Below are 25780 nucleotides of genomic sequence, written 5' to 3'. Positions count from 1 at the left end.
GAAAAATGTTGCTGCAGGAGGAGGAATCAAAATGTGTTGGTTCATTTTTACTTGGTATAAACCACTCTTTGAAACTGGTAATTTAGTTCCCTTAACTTATTTCCCTGAACATCTGAACATTATAAAATGAAATTAAATTGCATTTGAATGAAGCTATTAGCACCACAATAATTATTTATAGCCAGCAGGATCATCTTTGGAAAGACTCCACTAATCGGTTTGGTAAACCAGTTCTTTAATAGAATTTACTTATGCATAACTAACAGTCATTGTTTCATTGATAATGGCTAAGTTTTTTTTTGAAAAACAGAAGAAATGCTCGTTTTCACCTTAATGTATGACCCAAGAATTAGGGACCTTTTTGAAATGTGTGATTCCTGTGAATGGGATTTCATTAGTGGTAATGAAAAAAAATAGCAGTCAGTTGTGATACACCTGCACATTTAATGCTTCTCAATCGGCTAATGAGCCACTTAACCTGTATAAATGTTGAAAAGTTCACAAATGCAGTTGTAGAGAACGGCCCAATAAAAATTGAGGAAAGCCCAATTTTCTAACCAGGCCTTGTTTGTGCTGGTAAACTCTGTAATTGACTGTTACAAACAAATTTTTCAGTGGGAGAAGGCAACCCCAATATGCTAAAGAGGCAACAAGTATGGAAATGTGCTACTGAAAGAATGAATATGGAGCCAATTATTCAGATAAACTGCCAGAAAGTTTGGAAGAAGTTACATAGCATAGAGAAGAGTGTAAAGGTGAGGGATAAATATTATTGTAATGTAGTAGCACAGAGCATATATGGACATGCGGCAAAGGAGTTGTTAAAAAGAGATGCAAAATGTGCTGTACTGACACAAAGAAGTGTTCAGAAGAATGTGGTATATAGGGGGTAATTTTAACCCCCCCCAAGAAGAGGTGGGCTGGGGGCGGGTGGATAGTAAAAGTAGTTGAATTCTTCAACGGGACCGCATCCCGGCTCCAATGCGCCCGAATCCAAGTTTAACCCAGGCACATTTGGACGCAAGCGGGCAACAGAAACCCGGAAGTCCCGTCCCCACTTAATGCCAATGGGCCGATAATTAAAGGGGCATTGTACCTCATTGCAATTGTTGAGGCACTTAATTTAACCTTACGATAGTGCGATAGTGTAAAACAGGTGGACCATAGAGGTAGAAACAACACACTACATGCAAGTGAGGAATAGCTAAGTTATTCGAGAGTGAGTCTGGAAGGTGTTGGGATAATGAAGATAGGATTCATCATAAAATCCATGTTACATCAATGTGTCCATATACACTGATTGTACACAAATGCATAATAGTGTATATAAAGACTATACAGTACCTAAATAGAGAAATGTTGTTATATACACATAATGTGCCATATCTCTTCATAGGAAAGAGAATCCATTGCCTGAGCAGTAATGTCACCATCCTCAATTGAAGTTGCCACTTGCACACATACACTGTGGGTTAAGATCATCATGATATTGAAGAGGAAGTACAATTTGAGGCACTAAGCACTAGTGATGAAGGAATAGCAGTGGTGAGAGTTGATGAGCACTATCTGGTTCAGGCTGATGGCTCAGCATGCTGATTAGCCCTCCCAAGTTGTGTGAGATAAGGCCCTTAGAACAATAGGAATAGAACTTTCAACTTTGCGGGGATGTAAAACCGGAGGTATTGGATCAGCTGCTTGTTATACACCACACATGATTTTCCTTTCATGTGAGGTGTATTATGGGCGGCCAATCTGTTACCATCTGTTTTACATTCACCCTAGATCTTTATTAGACGGTCATTTGCCTCCAAAAACATTGTATAAGAAGGAAATATGGCTGAGTTGAACCAATAGCCTTCTGCAATCTTCAGTCTGCAATAGAGCATGTGGTGACACCAGTAACATCAGCAGTGGAGACCTCAACGTGTGGCTGATGAAGGGCCAAGATTTGTCATGGCCGATTTCAATTCATTTTGCGAACGGTTACGAGGAGCCACAGTGGAGGAATTCTGAGACTTCATAGATGCCCAGTATTCCTTATTCGCACAGATCAGCTGACATTGTGAGGCGATGTCTTACAACAATGGCATGAATGGAGTATTAATGTCAGTGATGGTTTTGTGATATCATGAAGCCTGGTACAAGTGACGTAGGCAGTGGCTTTGAAAGCAATGATCCCATAGCAACTGGAGTAAAGGAGATTCCTGGCACTGATGTAGGTTCATCAGGATTTGTTGTTGATGCAGATAGTAGGATTTCTGTATCCCCTGCGGTTCATTGGTTGTGCATTCATCCACTGGTGCTGCTTCTTCAATAGCAAGAGCACTTATAGTAAAGCTGATGTACAACCAATAAAGATGGAGAAGTTCACAACCAAGTTCACTCATGCACTGCTGCTCCATCATGCCCAAATAGCTGTCTCTGTTGTAGTGGACGCATTGCCTGGGGTACTGCCCGCTATAAGTTAGTCTCCTCCTATACTTCTGGGCCACCCTCTTGATGCACTAACAGTTACTCAGAAATGGTCATTGTATCCATGTGCTGGGACATTATATTCTTCAAAACTACTTATTGCTGTGGTGATATTTGAAAATCTTAGCCTTTGTTGGGATCACAAACTAAATATTGGACTTATAGTTAAATATTTCCATTTTGATTTTCTCCCAATTTGTGTAATTCTACATGAATTTTTAAGAAGTAGCTTTTAACAAAAACAATTTATTTAACACTTTTAATGTTGAAAACAGCACAAGGCGTGGAGGAAAAAGAGAAGAGTTAGGGGAGGTGCTCAAAGAGATAGATTTTGATGAGACTTTTGAAGATGGGGAGATAGAGGTAGGAAGACCTTAATAAATAAAAATCTACTTTTTCTTTCACTATTTGTTAACTAATTTTTGGATTGGCACAATCCTCAAATAAGCATTAAATGTGGAAAATAGTCCCTTAGTGTTTTTCACTAAAGTACCACTGGTGATGCACGTTTATTTATTTTTTCGCTAGAATGATCATATAGAGGACAATACAGTCCATTAGGAAATCCCCTTAATTTCAGATGGTCTTGTAACAGCCTCATCTGATTCGCAGCTAGAAATCATGAGCACAGATCCAAGTATTGACAAGCCTTCAGATGAGAGCATTCCCCTGGTTTGTCTGTTTTGACTGGATACCTGGACCAATACTGGAAAACTAATGTTGGAGATAATCTTTTCCTACATTACAAAGAGCATCCTCTGATTGATTGACCTTTCATATTCAGATGTATAAGTCCCTTTATTTTATTTTCTTGGTGAAGTACATGCATAGGATCCAATTTTTGATTTATTTGATTCTGTTTGTTCATGCATAGTACACTTTTCTAACTCATGCAAAGCTTTATGCCTTCATCACAATGGTTATAAGGCTGGACATCAGCCATGAGATAAAAAGGGAACTAGCCCAGTTGCACTGGAAAGAAAAATAAGCAACTAAGACAAATGGGAAATTTTCAAATAGGAAATGGTTAGGGTAAAAACTGGACATATTCCCACAAGTCTCTGCAAAAGGAGTGCAGCAAAAGCTGGAGTTCCTTGGAAAAGTAGAGAAATTAAAAATGAAGCTTGAAAAAGAGATATATGATAAATATAGTGCTAACAGTACAAAAGAAAATGAAGCTGAATATAAAAAAAAGACCAGAAACAAAAAAGATTAGAAAGGCTGAGGGAGGTATGAAGATCGACTGGAAGGTAACATATAGGGAAATAATAAAGGATTTTATAAATGCATAGCGGATGAATTTCTGCAGGGGTTTTCCCACTTGTCCACCATAACTTTGGTGGAAGATCCGTGGAAACCCTAGAAAAAACAGCATAACCACTGAAGTTACGGTGGACAATCAGTAGAACCCCGTGGAAATTCACTCCCATAAAAGTAAAAGAATAGTTAAAGAAAAGAAGAGCTGACATATTTCGGCATTGATTGCCTTAATCCAGTTAAGATTTGGGACCAAGTCTCAACTGATGTGGGTTCTGCTGAGGTCTTTCCAGGCATAAAGGTCGGAATTCTCAGAGAAGCTTGGGAAATCAAGTCGACGACACAATCCCTTCATGTATAGGTCTGTTTCAGTGGAGCAGAATCCCAGAGGTGCTGGGTTCCGGCCAATATTCTGGGCATCCCAGGATGGAAATGGGGCTTGAACCCTCTCCCAGGATAGGAATGTCGGAGCCATGTGTCTAGTTTTGGGCATCCTACTTTAGGAAGGCTATCAAAGTCATGGAGAGGATATGGAAAAGATTTCCTAAGGTGATACCTGGCATGGGAAGCTTTTGTTATAAGGAGAGGCTGGAGAAACTGTGGCTCTTTTCATTAGAGTAAGGAGGATTAAGGAGAGATCTGATAGAGATGAAAATTGAGTGGTTTTGATAAGGTATATAGAGAAAAATTATTTCTCCTGGTCAGCGGCTTAGTAACTAGGGGGCATAAATTTAAGGTCATCATTAAAAGAATAAGGGAGAGCTTAAGAGGCTTGTTTTATACAGAAGGTTGTTAAAACATGGAGGGGACTAAATTGGGCCGCGTAGCGTCCGTTCTGTAGGTGCTACGCGGACACCTAAGGCCCAAAAATGGCGTCCAAGATGCACATGCACACTTCCGGCCTGACGTGTGCGGGACGCCATCTTGGTAAAGGTGTTTGCGCATGCGTACCAACAAACACCAGCAGCATGTAAAGTAGGGAGATTATGATGTTAATCAGTGTGCAATGCTAATTTGAAGCAGCCGGCGGCATTTTCGAACTCCCCGCTCCAGCCAATGCACTGTCCTAACCTCGCAGAGCTGAACGGGACTTAAAGGGCATGAAGGCCCCCCCCCACCAGCGCTACTTAAAGGGATCATGCTGGTTAGTGGCTGAATTAGTTATTCTGGCTGCTGGTACAATTGTGGGTGTTAGTGGAAGTTTCCTATACTTGGAGAAAGTTGCAATATTATATAGAGAGTGGTCTGGCTGGTCGTGCAGTACTGTTAGTGGCATTTAAAATAGTGTGCTGAACAAGGTTGCTGCTAGACATGGGTGGCCTGCTAGGGCTTCCTCTGGGAATTGAACATGACTGGGAGCATGCAGCGAGGCCACGCAGAGCAGGACAAGCTGAGAGAAGAGGGAGGAGGAGGAGGAGGAGGCGCAGGGCACTCTGCAGGAGGCCATATCCAATGAGGGCCTTCAGGGGCCAATTCTCTTACCTCAACTTCAGCTACGACCAGTGCATCTGACGGCTACGGTTCACTAAAGAGGTCGTGACTGAGATTTGTCAACTGCTGCAGCCACAACTGCAGCCTCAGAGCAGGCCAGGACAGCTTTGTCCTTGGCTGTCAAGGTAGCCATAGCACTTAATTTTTACGGCCCTGGCTCCTTTCAGGCTGCTGCTGGAGATATAGGCAACATCTCTCAGTCTGCAGTGCACTGCTGTATAAGGGAGGTCACTGAGTCTCTGTACGCACTGAGAAACAGATTCATCTCATTCCCTGTTGACAGATACAAGCAGCATGAGCGAGCACGAGGGTTTGCTCGCATTGCAGGCTTCCCCATGGTACAGGGTGCCATTGACTGCACGCATATTGCCATGCATACTCTACATCTGAACTCGGCCATATTCATGAACAGAAAGGGATTCCACTCCCTCAATGTGCAGCTGGTGTGCGACCACACGCAGCGCATCATACTGGTCAATGCCCTCTATCCTGGCAGCAGTTATGACTCCTTCATTCTGCGGCAGTCCAACGTGCCACCTATATTTCAATACCATAGGCGTCCTCAAGCAATGCTTCTGCTGCCTGGACCAGTCTGGAGGAGCCCCGCAGTATTCAGCTGAGCGGGATCAAGGTTTGTCATTGCATGCTGCACAATCTGGCCATTATGAGGGAACAGCCTTTGCCACCGCCTATCTGACGAGAACCTGAGCAACAGGCAGAAGAGGAGGAGGAAGTGGATGAGGAGGAAGTGCAGCAGGAAGTGGAGGAGGAGGGAGGGAGGCAACAATGTAGACAGGCCCTGTCTGCCTGAGTGATCACATGGTTAATGAGCGATATCAGTAACCTCAACGACACCTCCCCATTCACCAACACTCCCACACTCCTTACCTTTCCTCTTCCACATAACCATCAAATCATCCTCCTTATGATTACACATTGCTTCCTCAGCTCATCGCAGAAATTAAAATCATCACCGAATGCAAATTCAAATCCACATTTATAAATTAACACATGAAATGATTGAAACAACATGAGACTATCCACCCTTGTGCATTCCCTTAGTGCCTGTCTTTCATGTGCCTTTACCTATCCTAGTGCTCCTACGAGATGTATCCCCAATGGCTGGAGCATGGGTGATGGAAGGCTGCTGATCAACAATTGAGGAGAGTGCAGATGGCCTTGGAGGACGACCTCGAGCAGCTCTGGGCCGAGAAATCCCTGGGCTTCAGACTGCACCATCTCGGCCTGGGCCGCAGCAGTCTGGCCTGGCTGATAGGCAACAGCAAGGGCACTGGCAGGGGTGGGAGCAGGAATGCTGTCATCCTGAGAGAGGACAGCAGGTTCGTCTTCCATGACACCATTGCCACTCTCCCAGGGCGACACCCCAGCATTCCTGGTGATCAGCTGAAGAACAGATTGCTGGACTGCTGTGATGCGCTGGAAGCCCCGTTCCACAGTGGAACCCAGAGCCACGATAGCAGCAGTCTGAGCCTGTAACGCAGCAGTCAGACCTTGGATGGCAGATGTTTGCTCTGCAATGAAGCTGTGACATCAGTCATCAGACGTTGTATTATGGTGGGTTCCACAGGTGTGCTGATGGAGGTGACCACCCGTTCCATGTGGGAAAGCATGGGCTCCAAGCTCTGCGCAAAGCCCTGTGCCAAGTTGGAGCTGGACTCCTCCATGCCCCTTGACATTGTGGGCAGGCTTTCTGACAGGCTTTTCAGTGCACCAAACATTTGGTTGTGTACGCCTATCAGCCTTCTTCTGTAGCCTGGCCCATCGAAGTCGACATCAGACTTCTCTGCAGCAGAACCAGTGAGTGACCTCGCCCTCCGGCGAGCTGGCACCTGTGGTATCCGTTCCTCCTGCCCCACACTTGTCTCACCACATTCAGATCTCTCCTCTATCCTAGCCTCTAAAGTATGTGCAGTGCCAGTATCTGAGCTGGTGGCTGCGAGTGTAAGATTGAGTGACGGGGCCTCGTCATCATCACTGTCATCTTCCTCTGCCTCCTCTGACGGTGTCGGTTCCAATTCTTGAGTATCTGAAATGACAAAGGGAGACGGGTTGAGTTGTGGTGAGGGGAGAGGAGAAAGTAAGACTCACACCATCTGCAGCACATGAGTCAGAAAGAATTGTGGGAAGAGGGAGAAGTGGGAAGCGAGAAGGAGGATTAGGTGTGCAGAGACCCTCAGCATCGATCCCTCAACACTGTCAGTGGCCACAGCCGCAGAGACGGCCCACCCAATGATCGACAGCACTGTCTCCACCATGGGGGTGAGGATGTGTAGCCGTGCCTGTCCTCCCTCAGGTCTTTTCTGCTGCCTGTTATTGTGCGCCAGCTTCTTCTGCAAGAGAGATGGAAGTGTGTCAGTGAGTGTCCTGCAAGATGTTTGGGTGACGTGGCTGTCATGATTGAATAGCTGCCAGCATGTGTGACCTGTGAGTTATGGATGCGCAGCTTGCAAGTGTGGTACCATGTGAGGTTGAGATGGAGCATCTGATTTGAAGAGTTGTGGACTGATGGAAAGAGTTTGTTGGTAGGTGGGTGATGGGAGGTGTAGTGCGTGGAGCAGTGGACATGGCTAGTGGTGCAGTTGGTAGGATATACCACTTGACAGATGAACTCACTCACCTTGACCACTCATGGCAAATCATTGAACTTCTTCTCGCACTGCATCCATGTGTTTGGTGCCATGCTCCTGGCATTTACCTCATGCGCGACTTCCTCCCACTGCCTCTTCACCATATGTCTGGAGGGCCCCCTGCCTCACTTCGGATAAAGGATGCTCCTCCGTGCATCCACCTCCTGCTCCAAGGCCTCTAGTGCAACGTCTGAGAATCTTGGTGCACGCTCTCTCACAGGCCCAACCATTCCCCACTTTCCTTTAGCACAGAGTGAGTTGACAAACGAATTCCAGCTCTCTCTGCAGTCACAGTGCTCCTCCCCTTTAAGGAGTGCTAGCCGCTCCCGATATCGGGGCCCCATGCTGGTGCGTGCAACCAATCAACAGAGCAGGTAGCGCTGGCTGCACGCAGCAATCATGTAGATCATTAGACAGCACGAATGTTACATGCAGCCTGCATCTCAATCTATGGGTGCGGGTTAATCGCGCACCGCGATCCCAGCGCCTATTTTTGGGGGTTAACCAATTTAACCCTCGGATTGCTTTACCAGGTAGGAACATAATCCATAATAGATTTTAAAAGGGAAGTGGATAAATATTAGTAAAAGAATAAAAACAAAAGGGCACTGATTATAGGTTAAGGGCATGGGACTAAGCGGTAGCTCTCTCAGAGTGCAAGGCAGGGATGTGATGGGCCAAATGGCCTCCCCTATGCTGTATGAGTTTACAGGTTCATTCATTTCAGTGTGTAAGGTTTATTTCATTCATTTTTTAAAAAACTGAGCTGTAAGTTAATCACCCACATATGCCAGTGTGCCCATATTAAGAGTAGCTGACTTTGTCAGCTGTAAGTTCATTCATTTGTTTTAGTGTGTGGCCTGTCAGCAGGAGTCTGCTCATTCTGGAATTGCCAGCAGGATCAGGTTGAGTCACAGCTGCCAGCAAGAGTCAGCTCAGGTCAGGGTATTGCAGTCAAGCTATGTAATAAGACCTCTCTATTCCAATCTGTTATCCAGGCTTTACAAACTCTTCATTTGGCATTTTTGATTAAGTTTTGGTCATTCCACAGCTGAATAACCTAATATTGACTATTCATGCCAATATTGTTCTAATTTTGCTGCTTGGGAAGTGTGAAATGAGCAACATTAACTTTGTAACTGGCTGCTTTTCTGTCATTTCTATTTTTTGAATTTGTGTTGGAAGAAAGTAAAAAGCCAAAGTAAAAATTAAAGTGTCCATCATTTTGACTAGTGCCCATTAAATACAACCAAATGTAAGGTTATTTTAAGGAAAAGAGTCAAAAAAGCCTTTAATCCCTTCAAATCCTGTCCATATATTTTTTCTACCAAATATTACTTGAGAATGAAAAGGAAGTGCAAGATCAAATTACACCTGGAATATATTAAAAAAATCTTTCATTTTATCAAAACTTAGTTTTGATATTTTTGATTAAAAAATGAGTTTTTGCTGTAACGCATTCCCATTCTGACATCTGTAGTGATCACGTTTCAGACCTGTAACTTCATCATTTCCCTGGGTTTATCGTTAGGCACCCAATGCTTCCAGCAAACCAGACTCCTTGACCTAGAAATTTGACATCACCTGTACTCATCGGTACTATCCTAATAAGGACGGGGGACCAGTTTGCCATGGTCCTGCCGCCGGCCTCATTAGACGCGTACGGCATGCGCTGCACCGGGACTGCGGCCTGGTTTGGGTGCGATCGAATTTCTAGACCATTGTGTTGCGAGGAAGGGTACTGCTTGACCTATTCCTATTCCTTGATTGATTGGCATCTTCATGAACAGGCACTTGGGGAGGGCGCTGTACAGTCGCTACAGGACAGTTGTAACTGCCTGCACCATACCCGGCTACAGGGTGCTCTCTCTTTATGTGGCTGTGCATAGGGGGAGGTGGCGAGTAACTACTGCAACTTGGAGGTCTTTTTTATTTGGAGGGCCCTCAATATCGTCGTCGTATGGATCTAAACTTGACCCTCAGAATAAGGCAATGTTCTTGTTAGATGGAGAGCCAGTGTGTGCTTGACTCAGGGGTCATGTGTGGCAGGGAGTGGAACTTTGAAGCAGCTGAAGCTGAGGGAGGCTTTGTGAGACAGCCAACATAAGGTGGCACCGCTGACCCTAAGGTGAGAATAGATAAGTATATAACGTGGAGGAAACAGCACGAACTTATTAACTCAGATTTGTCACTGATGGGAAAAATTTTGCAATCAACCTATTGTCAAGCAATGAGTGGTATTGGGTTTGACAGAGCATCCTGCTGTCCAATGTTACATAAGAACATAAGAACATAAGAAATAGGAGCAGGAGTAGGCCAATCGGCCCCTCGAGCCTGCTCCGCCATTCAATAAAATCATGGCTGATCTGATCCTAACCTCAAATCTAAATTCATGTCCAATTTCCTGCCCGCTCCCTGTAACCCCCAATTCCCTTTACTTCTAGGAAACTGTCGATTTCTGTTTTAAATTTATTTAATGGTGTAGCTTCCACAGCTTCCTGGGGCAGCAAATTCTACACACCTACTACCCGCTGAGTGAAGAAGTTTCTCCTCATCTCAGTTTTGAAAGGGCAGCCCCTTATTCTAAGATTATGCCCCCTAGTTCTAGTTTCACCCATCCTTGGGAACATCCTTACCGCATCCACCCAATCAAGCCCCTTCACAATCTTATAATGAGTAGAGTCCCAATCTACTCAACCTCTCCTCATACGTCCACCCCCTCATCCCCGGGATTAACCGAGTGAACCATCTTTGTACTGCCTCGAGAGCAAGTATGTCTTTTCTTAAGTATGGACATCAAAACTGTATGCAGTATTCCAGGTGCGGTCTCACCAATACCTTATATAACTGCAGCAATACCTCCCTGTTTTTATATTCTATCCCCCAAGCAATAAAAGCCAACATTCCATTGGCCTTCTTGATCACCTGCTGTACCTGCATACTAACTTTTTGATTTTCTTGCACTAGGACCCCCAGATCCCTTTGTACTGCAGTACTTTCCAGTTTCTCGCCATTAAGATAATAACTTGCTCTCTGATTTTTCCTGCCAAAGTGCATAACCTCACATTTTCCAATATTGTAGTGCATCTGCCAAATCTCCGCCCACTCACCCAGCCTGTCTATATCCCCCTGTCGGTTTTTTATGTCCTCCTCACTCTCCACTTTCCCTCCCATCTTTGTATCATGATTGCACCTAAGTCATGTATCAATAAACTTATACAAAATTCACTGGGGTCAATTTTAACCCTACCTGGGCGGGTGGGCAGTTAAAACCGATCAGATTAGTTACCCGCTCAGAACTCGCCCCTTTCCCACTGCCTGCGATCTTAACACTTCAGGCAGGGGCTTCATGAATTTATGCAAATGGGGATCCTATTACATCAATAGGACCTCGATTGCATTTTTACCCGGGCCTGAGCTGTGACAGCAGGTCAGCACTGTTGGAAAAGATGAAGAGGCCCTCCAAAAGATAAGTGGAAATCTTTTCTTTGTGGTGCTAGGAGGAGCATGAGTGCTCCTCCGGGCTCGACATGGAAAGCCATGGCCTCCCCTGCCTCAGACTTCCTCCACCCGCTTCTGTCCTGCAAGACCCTCCAGAAACTCTCTCCCTTACCTGTTTGCCGGTGAGCCTTTCTCTGGTGCCGACCAGTGACTTATGACCACCCAAACTTCCTCTCCCGCCTGCTGGCCTGCTCTCTGCCCATTTCAGGTGAGCAGATAACCGTGCCATTGTAGATAAGGCCTTGGCATTTAAAAATCGTGGGCCTCAAACGGAAGCCACCAAGCCAGTTTTGAATTCGCCCTACCTCCTGCCCACTGGGGGTTAAAACTGACCCCATTGTCTTGTTTAGTTTTACCTTTACATGTTGCAAGCATCGGGGAAAGAATCATAATCCATAGCATAAAATCTCTGGCAGCAAACAGACCCAATGATAACATTGGCAGTGATATCAGTATTAAGGATGGGAAATTCTGAGCTTTCACTTCCAGTGGGGAGCCGGTAGATGCAGAAAGATAGGTGGAGCTACAATGGTATCACCAAACACAGAAACAGCCACCAAGGGACAGAGAAAAAATACTTGAAAATCAAAGTAGGGAGAAAAATCTCAGATAAATAACAAAAGCCTGGAAATTACTGTCCGCACATGAGTGGACAAACACTTAACCTGTTCGTATGACACTCCTCTACCCACTATTTTGACAGAAATATTTTAAACAGGTTAGTGTCTTTGTTAAAATAGGGTGCAGAGTAATGTAATAGAATACATTAAGTATTTGCCTGTTTAATATCACCAATAGTAACAAGCCCCTGTTCCTTTTAAAAAAATGTACCCACCAAAAGGGTGTCATGAATAAGCTTTCACTGTGAAAACTAACAATTTTCAAATTCTGTTGGACTATTTGCCTTTGTCTCAATGAGGCAGATTGTTCTTACTTAGGCCTGCTGGACCGCCTGGTCGCAGCACATAGAAGACAATTAGGCGAATTTTTTATAGGCATAAGATTCACCCCACCCAGTTTTCCTCTATGCGCTGCATCCAATTCAGTCTGGTGCATGAACAGGAAAAACTGCCCCACTGTCTGTATCTGTATAGCATTTGTTATATTTAGTTTCTTTTAGCTGATATGTTGAATGGCAGCAGAGGATTTAATGCAATATTGTTAATCAGTCATGTGGACAATTGTTTGCTGTTCCTGGAATGCACACATGAAATATCGCCCTCTCACTTTGAGAATTGCCTGACCTTTTAAAATGATTCCTTTTCTTAAGATGTCATACAGATATGATTCTGGAGCTTTATGTATTTCGTTTTATCTTATGTCACATATTTTGTCGGCTGTCTTGACAAAATCCCTCGTCATTGTTTTTTTTCCACTTCTGCCTGTTAATGGAGTGCAGGAAAACATTTTTAATAATTGGAAGTTTCTTGGTGCACATTTTGTGACACTCAATTGAAACTGCAGAACTGTAAACAATACATCGTATTGTTTTATTGTTCTTAGCAGTGAATGTTTGCGAGGCTGCTGAAAGATGAATGTGAGTCCTTTTGAAGTTACGGGCATAAAATAGAGACTTTTTGCACTTGATTTGTAGAAGCAATACTGTGTCATGTGTCTGCATCGATTTGATTGTGATCACATGGTGGCTAATGTGATGCTAAGCTTAATTTGACAACAGTGTCTGTAGGATGTCTTTATATTAAGGGTAATGTGAATTTATCTTCACAACACCATTCAGTAGTTAATGGTTAATGCAATTTTCAGTGCCAGTTTACTGAGATCACATATTCATGAGCTACAATGATTAGTCAGGTTCTGTTTACTATAATTTAATGTTATGGACATGCTGCATGTAATTTTGCAGAGTTCTGTCAGTATCTCATAGATATTGAGCTATCACGTAAGGTCAAACCTTTGTGGTTATTTCGAGGAGTGCCATGTTGACAGTATTAGATACAGACATGGCGGCTGCATTTTGTGATTCCAGGCTGTGCAATTATAAAGGAGGCATGCTGAGAAATTCAGGATGTTGCTATTTCTCACAGTGCCAGGGATGCTTCCTTGGGGTATATCAGTGTGCCTATGTGTTAGAGTCCAGTATGGTGGAGGATTAGAAAGGTGAAAAAAATATAGGGAAAGAAAGCAATAGTGATGGACAGAATCACCAAAAAGAAACAGAAGAACCAGAAAAACAGTAGAGAGGGTGAAAAAAAAGTACTGGAGGAACAGGGATAATAGAACCAGGCAGATGCTAGAGAGAAAGTAACTAAAGAAAACCAAATTAGAAAAAAAAATGATTGGACAGAATATCAGACAGGGTACACTGTCCTCCATGCTTAAATTCCTGATATGTGAAGCTCAGTGTCAGTAACACTAATTTGTAAAATCTACCTGATAGCAAAATAACAGAGACAGAGAAAAGATCTGGATGGCAACAAGACACTGTGTTTCTTCATTCATAGTTAATTTTTGCATTTGCATTTATTCTCTCTTTTCTTCCTTCCTTATTTCTTCTCATTCTATGTTTCCCCCAATATTACGATCACTGTTAGTTGCTGCAGCCCCTCTCCTTTTTTAGTTTTGTTTTGAAGCAATCCTGCCAGCTCTTGGGTTCACTCCAGTCTATTCAAATGGGGAAAAAAGAAAAAAGTATCTAAAATAGAATACTTAAAATAATCTGGATAAAGAAGGATACAGAAAGAGAATGAGTGAAAAGAACATTTGCAAGAAAGAGGAAAATATGAAAAATAAAATTATCATAGGAAATTAGTTTGTTAAAGGGAAAAGCAAAAAGAGAAAATGCTAAGGTAATCAGGGATACTAGTAGAATGTTTTCAAATGTAAATATTGGTGGGCTTCAGTTAGCTTCCAATCCCATTACCCCATTTTATCTAGTCTTGTCTATATTGAATAGTCGCAGTCTCTAGAATGCTTTATAATGTGCATCACTTAAACTACAGTTGAGGGGTTAAATCCTGAGCTAAATTAAATATACCAGGGAAGTAACCCTGAAGCCTATACTTGAGCTGGCTTTAATTTTGCAGTACTTTTTAATTTTAATTTTGTGATTTATGTTTTTAAAACCCTCTTGTGACCCAAGCAATTAGTGATTTGCAACCCATATCCTTTAGCTTTAATCTGAAGCACCAGTGCCACAATTATCTGATCAATAAAAACTAATGGATCTCCAGTGGTGTTGCCCATGGAAAGTCAGAACAAAGCAAATTTCCCTCAGACTGCATTAATGATGCTATAAGTACAGGTATGGGGATCTGGAGCTTCATCAGCTCTATCTAGTTGTGGAAATGCGAAGCTGGCACTGTTAGTATGGGCTCAATTTTAGGGGGCAATTGCGGGTGCGTTGGGGGCAGGGGGTGCTGCGAAAATCGCGGAAATCCCATTCGGGTTTGGAAGCTGGCTCCAACCCACCGACTTCCAAGTTTCCCAGGGACCCACCTGTGTATGCGCGGGTGACCCCAAAACGGAAGTCCCACCGGCAATTAAAGCCGGCGGGATGACAGTTAAAGAGTCAAATGTACCTCATTGAGGTACTTAAGGCACTTTACCTGTGACAGATTAAGTGATTGTAATGATTTTTAACTTGGGGGCGGCTTGCCCACCGCTTCTGATTCACGCCTGATGAAACCAGGCGTGAAGGGCTGGATCAGGGGAAAAAAACTAAATAAATTACATAAAACACCGTAGAAGGAAGTTAAAACACAAAATGAATCTACCTTTGCACCCTGCTCCGATGTCCGATGTCTCCCTCTCTGATCTCCTCCTTTTCATCCCCCCCGATCTTCCACTCTCCCCCTCTTCACCTCCCCGATCTTCCACTCTCCCCCTCTTCACCTCCCTGATCTTCCACTCTCCCCCTCCCTGGTCTTCCAGTCCAGCGCCGGATGACGTCTCACTCTCTCTTTACCACTCCCCCCCACTCACGTTGCAGCTCCTGACAGCAGCCAGCCTGTCAACCAGGCTGACTGCCAGGCGCGAAACCCGGAGTGGACGTTAATGATCAGCAATCAACTCGCGATCACGTCGGAAATGGTAAGTTTTGTTCATGCGGGTTTGCCACGTGCACCTTCACCCCCCAGCTGCCAACCTGCCACCATTGCAAAATAAACCCCATGTGTAGAGGATGGTAATGCCCAAATAAGGAGTGGCAACATGTATAGCAAATTTAATATATTATTGATAACTGAAGAAACCTATTTTTCAGATGAAAGAAAGTGAAACAGAAAGCAAAAGATCTTGATGATTTCAGTGGGAGTTACTCTTTTACCATTCATTGGGGCAAGGAATATTCTGAGTCTATATGTGTTCGTTATAGAATCATAGAATGGTTACAGCATGGAAGAAGGCCATTCGGCCCTTCGAGTCCGTGCCGGCTCTCTGCAAGAGCAATCTAGCTAGTCCCACTCCCCTGCCCTATCCCCATAGTCTTGCAAATGTTTTCCCTTCAAGTACTTATCAAATTCCCTTTTGAAAGCCATGATTGAATCTGCCTCCACCACCCCCTCAGGCAGTGCATTCCAGATCCTAACCACTCACTGTGTAAAATGTTTTCTCTCATGTCGCCTTTGGTTATTTTGCCAATCACCTTAAGTCTATATGCTTTGGTTCTTGATCCCTCCGCTAATGGGAACAGTTTCTCTCTATCTACTCTGTCCAGACCCTTCATGATTTTGAATACCTCTATCAAATCTCCTCTCAACCTTCTCTGCTCTAAGGCGAACAACCCCAGCTTCTCCAGTCTATTCATGTAACTGAAGTCTTTAATCTCTGGAATCATTCTAGTAAATCTCTTCTGCACCCTCTCTAAAGCCTTCACATCCTTCCTAAGGTCCGGTGCCCAGAACTGGACACAATACTCCAGTTGTGGTTGAACCAGTGTTTTATAAAGGTTCATCATGACTTCCTTACTTTTGTACTCTATGCCTCTATTTATAAAGCCCAGGATCCCATATGCTTTTTTAGCCGCTTTCTCAACCTACCCTGCCACCTTTAACGATTTGTGCACATAAACCATCCAGATCTCTCTGTTCCTGCACCCCTTTTAGAATTGTACCCTTTAGTTTATATTACCTCTCCTTGTTCGTCCTACCGAAATGTATTACTTCACACTTTTCTGCGCCCTTGTGTTTTTAATGATACGTTAAATTTGAATATAGAATTTTTTTTTTAAATGTCAAGAGGTGCCATGCATCTTAGTAGATTTTGACCCATGTTAATGCTTTTCTGTTCCCTGCCCTGTCCTTAGGATCATGGTCCTACTCAATATAACCAATAATAAACCTTCTGCTTCTTGCCCCTATATAATGTAGCTTGCCAATGTAAACTCATCACACTGTAATTGCACAATTACGTAGCTTTTTCCCACAAATTGATCAAAATCCTTTCTGAATATTTCATTGGAATAATCTACCATTTCTTCTCAGTAATTGGAATTTGTAATGTCCAAAATAAGAGGTTAAGCAAAATTAAAAATTCACAAAATTACATATTTCACAGTAACATGCCTACATTTATCCATTGAACTACCTTTTATATCTTTCAGTGCCTTTAATAAAAATTTGATGTGAAGGCCTCCATCTCTCTCAAAAGCCTGGGCAAGGGCTTGATATTTTTTAAAAGGGCTGTGACACTGTGAGCTGAATTTGGATTGTATAGTCTGAGTATGAACAGTGTACCTAATTTCACATGATGCATCAGTACCATTCAGCCAGCTGTACTGATGGGATATTTTTCTTAAGCTTCTAGAAGTTTTTGCTCAATCTTTCAAAATTATTTGAAATATAACTAGAGGACAAATTTTAAAATCTTTACTAAGGCAAAGTTTAAATTGAGTGTTTTAAAAAAAATATGTGTGTCTGAGAGAGTGAGAAGAACATGATATTACTAATTACACACCTGTTGTAGCTTTAGTTTTGTGTCTGGTACATTTCAGAAAGGGATTTAAACTGAAGGGAGAGAGATTCTTTCTTTATGCAAATGTTGGTTCAATTTTCAAAAAACAAAACACCAGCTGAATTTTGAAGCCAACTAATTATCTCACCGGAGGATGAGGTGACCTCTGGTCCCTTGCCATCTCTGCTTGGGGAGAGTAAGTGGGAGTGGGGAGGAGTGGATGGGGGGGTTAAAGGTGAGGTAAGCAACAGTAGAGCAAGGGGGAGTGGAGAATACAGAGGTAATTCAAAGGTGAAGTGGTAGGGCATGCGCTGGGAATGAAAAGTTGTGAGGAAGCATGCGAGACTGGAGGAGCAGATGGAAAGGCAGTAGCTGAGGATAATATTTTCCCCATGATGTTCACCCCAAATGCAGCCACTGGTGATCCTTTCCCCATCATATCCCACATAAAGGAAAGAAGAAATGAAAAAGAAAGGGAAGCAAAAAGATTTAGGTGTAGCAAAACAAAAGAAAAGATGCAGGAGTGAGAGAGAGAAAGAGACAGAAGCAGAAGAGAAGCGGAGAGAGAAATAACCTGAAGTTAGCAGAGGCAGAGAAGAGAGAGCCCATATTCTCCAACTTACAATGTCTCATGCCGTGGGAGATTGACTAATATATAATAAAATATTAAAATAAAACTGAATATATGACTTTAAAATGGGGACTGAATATTACATTTTACATTATTTATCTATAATATATTAAAAATCTTGTGCCTGCACATACTTCCCATCAGCTTTCTCTGTTATAAATTTCTATAGTCACATTTATAATGGGAATTGTCTATATAAATGTCACACTATAAATACACTCTCCTGCCAGTGGTGGTGCTGCAATGCGCCACTGGGTGTGGGGGGGGGGCGGTTTGAGGGGATGGTGTAATTACAGTGTGACAAGTTTACATAAGTAATATTGTTTACAAATGCGAACATAGGAATTTATAATGGGGAAAATGGACAGGAAGTCCACAGACATTAGATTTTAATATGTAGTATTTAAATAGCCTTTCATCTTGCGTGCACTTCTTGTTTATTACACTTACTTTCTGTGTAAAAATGTTGTCACGTCTGACAATCACACATGGGTGTTGCACCTAGAATTACCTTTTCCTTGGACAGCGTATCAGATTGTCGACGTGTGCAAATCATGGATGCAATCCCCCAGACACTGACTTAAACTCAGCCAACTAGTGGTTGGTTTCAACAGTCTTTTTGGTAGAATCTAGGATAGGTCATGCTCTCTGTTAGCTGTGAATGGTGTTACAAAGGGAGCCCACATCTAGGGAAGGGGAAAATGGTGCCTCAGAAAAAGTAATTCCTTTCATTGCTGAGTGTAAGATCTTGTGTCTACTGCACATCCATCTCACTCCAGATGTCATATTTTGTTACAGATGCAAAACAGAAAGCATGTTGGGTGCTTGCAAACTGAAACCAAAAAAATTACAAGATCTTAATCTGTAAACTTCCCTCACCAGCAGTAATGAAACTGTAATTGACCTTAAGCTTATACTTATTTAAGCAATTAAACCGTGTGGCCTGAAAGGGACAGGGTAACTTAAATACAGCTCCACCTTAACAACGGAATAATAATTTTTGTGATCAGCTCAACATGTTCGAAATGTGAAATAAATGCTTTTACTAAATGTTCTGTAACTTAGTTGATGCCCATGGGATTAAAGGAACAGTAGCTGCGTGGGTATGAAAATGGCTAGAGGACAGAAAGCAGAAAATAGTGTGAGCGGTTGTTTGTCAGACTGGAGGGAAATGTGCAGTGGTGTCCCCCAGGGGTCAGTGTTGGGGCCACTGCTCTTTTTGATATATATTAATGACCTGGATTTGGATATACAGGGCATAATTTCAAAGTTTGCAGATGACACAAAACTTGGAAATGCAGTAAACAATGAAGAGGATAGTAACAGACTTCAGGAGAACATAGACTGGTGAAATAGCCAGACACATGGCAAATAAAATTTAACTTAGAGAAGTGTGAAGTGATTCATTTTAGTTGGAAGAATGAGGAGAGACAATATAAACTAAATGGTACAATTTTAAAGAGGGTGCAAAAACAGAGAGACCTGGGGGTGTACGTACATAAGTCTTTAAAGGTAGCAGGACAAGTTGAGAAGGCTGATAAAAAGGCATACAGGATCCTTGGCTTTATAAATAGTGGCATAGAGTACAAAAGCAAGGAAGTTATTTAAATCTTTATAAAACACTGGTTAGGCCCCAGCTGGAGTTTTGTGTCCAATTCTGAATAAGGCCTTTGAGAGGGTGCAGAGATTTACTAGAATGGTACCAGGGACGAAAGACTTCAGTTACGTGGAGAGACTAGAGAAACTGTGGTTGTTTTCCTTAGAGCAGAGAAGGTTAGGGGAGATTTGATAGAGGTGTTCAAAATCAGGAACGGTTTTGATGGAGTAAATAAGGAGAAACTATTTCCAGTGGCAGAAGGGAGGAGAAGGAAAGGAGGGGAAAGAGTAGGGAGACGAATGGGAACATTCACACAGCGATGTGGTGGTGGTAGGGGGGGATGAGGAAAGGGCAGAGTAGGCGAAAGCAGTGGAAAATTGAGAGGGGGAGGAAGTGTATAAGTAAAAGTATAATGGAGGGGATAACAAAGTAGAGAGAGGAGGCATAAGACCTCAGCAGACTCAGAGGACGTAGAGTTAAGATAGGGAGTACAAAACGAAAAGGACAGAAGTGTACGGGCTATAGAATGATAGTGTATGGATCGTAGTTCCACTGAAGGCCGGAGGACAGGAGAAAGGGGAGGGTGGAAGTGCCAATGAGGTAGCGGTGATGGGAGTGTTCCATTTGGCTGATGCTCCTTTGAAACCTTATTAGTTTTGGAGGCTAAAGCAGTAAGAGGAAAGCACCACAGGTGCACAACAAGATAGAAGATGTAGCAGTAATCATTGACTGAAGGGTATGCTAGTAGAGCACAAGTAGTACACAAACTACAAATACATTGCAAGTGGCTTACCTCCCCCTACTGATAACCCACCATTCACAGCTGAAATAAGAGAAAAAAACAAAATAAGGTGACATAACAACAATCGGTAAAGGAGGTAGACAAAAAGAAAGAGAGAAAGAAAGAAGCAGAAACACATATATGACAGATAGGTATAGAAGCACTCCTCTGACTCATTGTGAGCAATGCACAGAGACCCATTAGCTATATATCAAAATTTTGAGAACATCCTTCACATTTAAACATAATAAGGAAGACTTTCATCTTCATTCCAACTGATTTTCGGTGGATCTGGGGTGGCTGGGAGACAAAAATCAGGTGGGGTGCCATTCTGCTGGGTCCCCACCACCCGATGACACTTCAGGGATTTCCTGTTGGTAGGGACGTCAGCTGCACAATACGTCCACTCAAATACAGGCAGGTTTATTGTAATCAAACCAAATAACACGACAATGCACTTTCTGTCATTTTCACCTTAGCAACACTGGGTACTAGAAATGCCATGTGTTACTGGCATTCAGCATTGGTATAGGGTCACAAGGGCCTTGCAATTTAAAAAATGGAATGGCTGCCATGCCTGTTGTAATTTATCACCAAGCAATCAACTCCGCTAGGTGGGAGATTGTAAAGATAAAATTATTTTAAAACATTTTAGCAGCCAGCACCACAGCCAATTCCTTTTCCCCACCTGAGGCAGGCAATCTGGCAGCACTGGAAATAAAACAAACAGAACCCACCAAATTTATTCAAATGACCCTAATCCCAGGAATCGGTGAGGTCCAAGGGTGGAGACATGGAATGAGTGGAAGCTCCACCATGAGTTCCACACATTTTCCAAACAGAAAAATTGATCCCCATACTTCAAGGTGGCAAAAGTATGAAGAAAGCCAGCTGTTTTTCTTATTAGGACCTGGAAATTTATCAGCATGTCCCAGTCTGCAGACTTTCCTCATTAAACACCAGCTAAACTGTGATTGACCTCAGGCACTGTTTGCTTCAGTAATTAAGATTTTGTGGCCTTAAAGGGTAGGCTAATTTAAACAGAGTTCCACCTTAGAAGCAAAATAATATATTGTGCATGAGTAGGTATCATCTTGTTATTTTAAAACAATGTATCATCTGTCATATTGCAGGAGTTTATTAGACTGTCACATCCAGCAGTTAACCCCATGCAGATGGTAATGAAACAAACCAAGTATCTCATTATTGCAAATGTTATTCTAATTACTTTTAACTGAACAACCAATCTAAATTATTTGTTTGAATTATATGCTACACTGGTATTATTAAAGTAGTGTATCAATATTATGATACATTACCCACGACTTTTTATATCGCCTGTGATATTCTGGCCAGCCTGTCAGCCATTTGCCATTCCCATAGACATCAATAGCAAGGGCACCATTTATACCGTGTTAGTACTCCAGCTAGTTCAGGCAGACTCAGACTCTCAGCACATGAGAGAGATGCACTTATCAGTGCCCCCTTTTTAGTGGTTGACTGAAACACTTGGCAGACCTGATTTTAATCACTTAGAATGGTTGCTTCAGAGATGGTAGTCTTGCCACAACATAGTGTTCCGCCGTGCACATGCAAAAAAACTTAACTCAGATGCCAGAGGTACGGAGCAGTGGTTAGAAAATGTGTTGCCTGGGCTGCTGAAAGGTTATGAACATCTGTAATTTTGACAAGACTGGTGTTTTCTATAGGTGTATTGGATATGGCACACTGATCTTCAAAGGTGAAGTTCTGCTTGGCCAAGAGAAAAAGATAAGGAAAGAATTTCCATTAAGGTTTGCTGCAATATGGATGGTAGTGAAAAATGCGATCTGTTAGTGATTGGCAAATTGCAAAACTCTCAATGTCTTAGAGGCGTTCACCACCTGCCAATGATTTACCGTGCGAATCTGAATGGCTAAAGATATTTTTTCTGAATGGAGTACACTCTTGAAATCGCAAACTGAGCGACCACAATGCTCTGCCTGAAACTGGTACCAATGCCATAGGAGAGGTGGTCAGCATAAATGCAAGCCGACATCATGGACAATGACAACAAGGGAGAATAGGAAGCGGGTGAAAACAGTAAAGTGATTATGGTAACGCCAGCTGATGTTTGCTCTGGATTTAACAATTGCGGTGTGCTGTGGAGCAGCTCCCGATATAGAGCCATACCGGGACATGCTAAGAATGATGGGAAAAGTTTGGCAACTTCGCCGCCAGAAAAAGACTGTGCAGACACAGATTACAGAGTTCTTCACTGGAGACAAGTAGAACTGCTGTGGTTCAAACTGTAAAGTACAGTACAATTATGTGCTCTATAATGAAATGAGAAGTTAATGTTTTTGAACTGTTTTTAACAAGTGTGGTACAAACAAAGTTTGTGAACTCTTATACACGCTGGTTTACTTTGTTTTTGAATGTCAGCTTAATGTTTGAGAAGTGCTACTCGTTTTACTGTTCACTTCATATAGTGGGCAAACTGCGTTAACACCAACACATCTGATATAAGTGGCAGGGATGGAAATATGACATAATTTTGTAATGTTCAGGACAGCGCCTTAAGATATTGGGGACTCAGATTGGTAGACTGCAGAGTTATGCTAAGGTTGCTCCATGGTCAACTTCTTTATTTACAAAGGGGTTTTCTCGTATGCTGGAAAATAAAATATTCTGGCATTTTCTGCATTCAGTGTTGATGAGGCGCACTAGAGTTGAGCTCCTAGCTACTGTTTGCACAATACCACAGCATTGGAAGAGCAACCTTTACTGCATCAGTCTAAAATTTTTGATTTCCCACACCAGCTGTCCCGTGGCTTATGTGCGTGATTCTACAATGCAAGAAGTACTGTTTTTGTGGAAAAGTATTTGACAAACCTGTTTCTGCATTTGCCAGATATTGTGGAACAATAACATAACTCACATTGAACTGTATTATATTGTTTGGCTGTCTCATGTTGGCATTGCAATGGCACTGTTCTTCTCCTCTCGAGATTAAAGCTAATTAGAGCCAAATTCTGGACAGTATTGTGCCATGAGCCCACGCCCACTTGGAACTGGGTTGAGACTGCCTCAAACTCATTTCAAAGTAGAAATTTTCAATCTCATCAGTCTGGGTTAAGCGAGCCTAGCTCCCAGAAGTGACCATCTTTCTGATCTACTTTGCCTTAGCTGAACAGTTGTTACTGTGTGAAAGAGTCAAGAGAGAAACTGGTGACGAAAAGGAAAACAAAGAGTAAAGTTTAAGGGTAGATACTCAGACTGGCAGAAGGTTGGAAATGTTCCACGGGGATCGGTGCTGGGACAATTGTTGTTCACAATTTACATCAAAGATTTGGCCTCGGGAATCAGAAGTACAATTTCAAAATTTGTGAACGACACAAAATTGGGGGATATAATTAATACAAAGGAAGAATACCATAAGATGCAAGAAGACATTAATAAACGTGCAGAATAGGTGTGTAATTGCCAAATGAATTTCAATGTAGATAAGTGTGAGGTGATGCATTTTGGCAGGAAGAATAAGGAGGCCGCATATTGCTTGGATAATATGAGTCTAAATGGGGTAGAGGAATAAAGGGATCTCGGGATACAGATGCACAAATCACTAAAAGTAGCAACACAGGTTAATAAGGTCATAAAAAAGGCAAACCAAGCACGGGGGTTCATTTCTAGAGGGACAGAATTGAAAAGCAGAGAAGTTATGTTATACTGTATAAAACCTTGGTTAGACCACACTTGGAGTACTGTGCACAGTTTTGGTCTCCATATTATAAAAAGGATACAGAGGCATTGGAGAAAGTACAAAAAAGATTCACAAGGATAACACCAGAACTGAGAGGATATATATGTCAGGAAAGACTAAACAGGCTGGGGCTCTTTCTCTAGAAAAGAGAAGGCTGAGGGGTGACTTGATGGAGGTCTGTAAGATACCGAAAGGGTTTGATAGGGTAGACGTAGAAAATGTTTCACTTGTGGGGAAATCCAAAATCAGAGGTCATCAGTATAAGATAAGTAATAAATCCAATAGGGAATTTGGCAGAAACCTCTTTATCCAAAGAGTGGTAAGAATGTGGAATGCACTACCACAAGGAGTAGTTGAGGCGAATAGCATAGATGCATTTAAGGGGAAGCTAGATAAGCACATAAAGGAGAAAGGAATAGATGGATATGCTGATAGGGGTAGATGAAGTAGGGAGGGAGGAGGCCCGTGTGGAGCATAAACGGTGGTACAAATCAATTGGGCCGAATGGCCTGTTTCTGTACTGTGGACTCAACGTAACTCAATGTAAAAGGCCTGTATAAATCACTACTATTTTCTCAAATGATGTGGAGATGCTGGTGATGGACTGGGGTTGACAATTGTAAACAATTTTACAACACCAAGTTATATGCCTTGGCAACGGGCAGTTGAAAAAACTGTCTGTAATCACCAAGCATTGTTCTATGTTTTATAAATGTGATTTCATTTCGATGATTTCATTTCCACAACATTCACCTGAGGAAGGAGGAAGCCTCCGAAAGCTTGTGAATTTAAAATAAAATTGCTGGACTATAACTTGGTGTTGTAAAATTGTTTACAATTTTCTCAAAGGAGACCCTTTTCCTCCCATACCATCAATTAAAATCTTAAAGTGCACCTAAATTGGAAATCTATATTAAGAAACTAAAAAATTAATTTGAGACAACATCTGTTCAGACAGCATCTGTTAGCTGTACAGCAACAGAATGTGCAGCTATTGGCATCAAGGTGGAGAGTTTTCTCTGTGACGGATTCGTATTGGGCCAGATCTTATTGGAGTAGGGAATCTTACTGTTAGTTAGACTTTTTCCTGCACCCTTTAGCTCAAAATTTTTTCCCCCGTAACTTGCTGGAAGTGCGAGCTTATAACAGCATGGCGAGGGCAATAGGGCGCCTGGGACCTTAGTGGACAGCGGCAACAACAGTGTATGTCTTTCATCAATGAGATTTAAAGATTGAGAAAGAAACAAAGGAATGACGGAGAAGGAGGATGAATTAGAGTGGGTGAATTAGAGTCAAATCTGGTACAGAAAGAAAAATAAAGAGAGGGAAAGAAAGATTGGATTAAGAGAGCGAGAAAAATGAGGCAGAAAGGAAAAGTAAGAAAAAAATTTTAAAATTTTAAATTTAACATTTTACAATCTCTAACAATTTATTACATGCAGGAATGAGGTTGTATCTCTTAATCCCCTGAATTTGCTGGCCGATGTGCCCATTAATAACGGCGTATGTCATGAATGCACTGTTATTTTTCCAGCATAGTTCAGCCTTCCAGTCAGAGGTCTTACCAACTTGAAACAAAACCTCACCTGGGAAGTTCTAACCTCTACTTAGTCCAGAACAACGTGATTTGTAGTATTTGCAGGATTCTGTCTTTAGTTGGAGGATTACCAAACATCGTTTAAAGTACCTTGAGGCATGTGCAGTTCTTTGGTGGAATGTGTCAGGAGCTCTACCAGTATGCCTGTTATGT

At 42.4% G+C, this 25780-nt stretch overlaps 1 protein-coding gene across 1 annotated transcript in view; it reads left to right on the top strand.

Moving 5' to 3' along the window:
• clvs2 (clavesin 2) overlaps nucleotides 1–25780 on the top strand; it is a 65816-nt gene that overhangs the window by 6249 nt on the left and 33787 nt on the right. The window lies entirely within an intron of this gene.

The sequence above is a fragment of the Heptranchias perlo genome, chromosome 5, assembly GCF_035084215.1.
Source record: "Heptranchias perlo isolate sHepPer1 chromosome 5, sHepPer1.hap1, whole genome shotgun sequence".
Classification (NCBI taxonomy): Eukaryota; Metazoa; Chordata; class Chondrichthyes; order Hexanchiformes; family Hexanchidae; genus Heptranchias; species Heptranchias perlo.
This window is presented reverse-complemented; position numbering and strand designations above follow the sequence as displayed.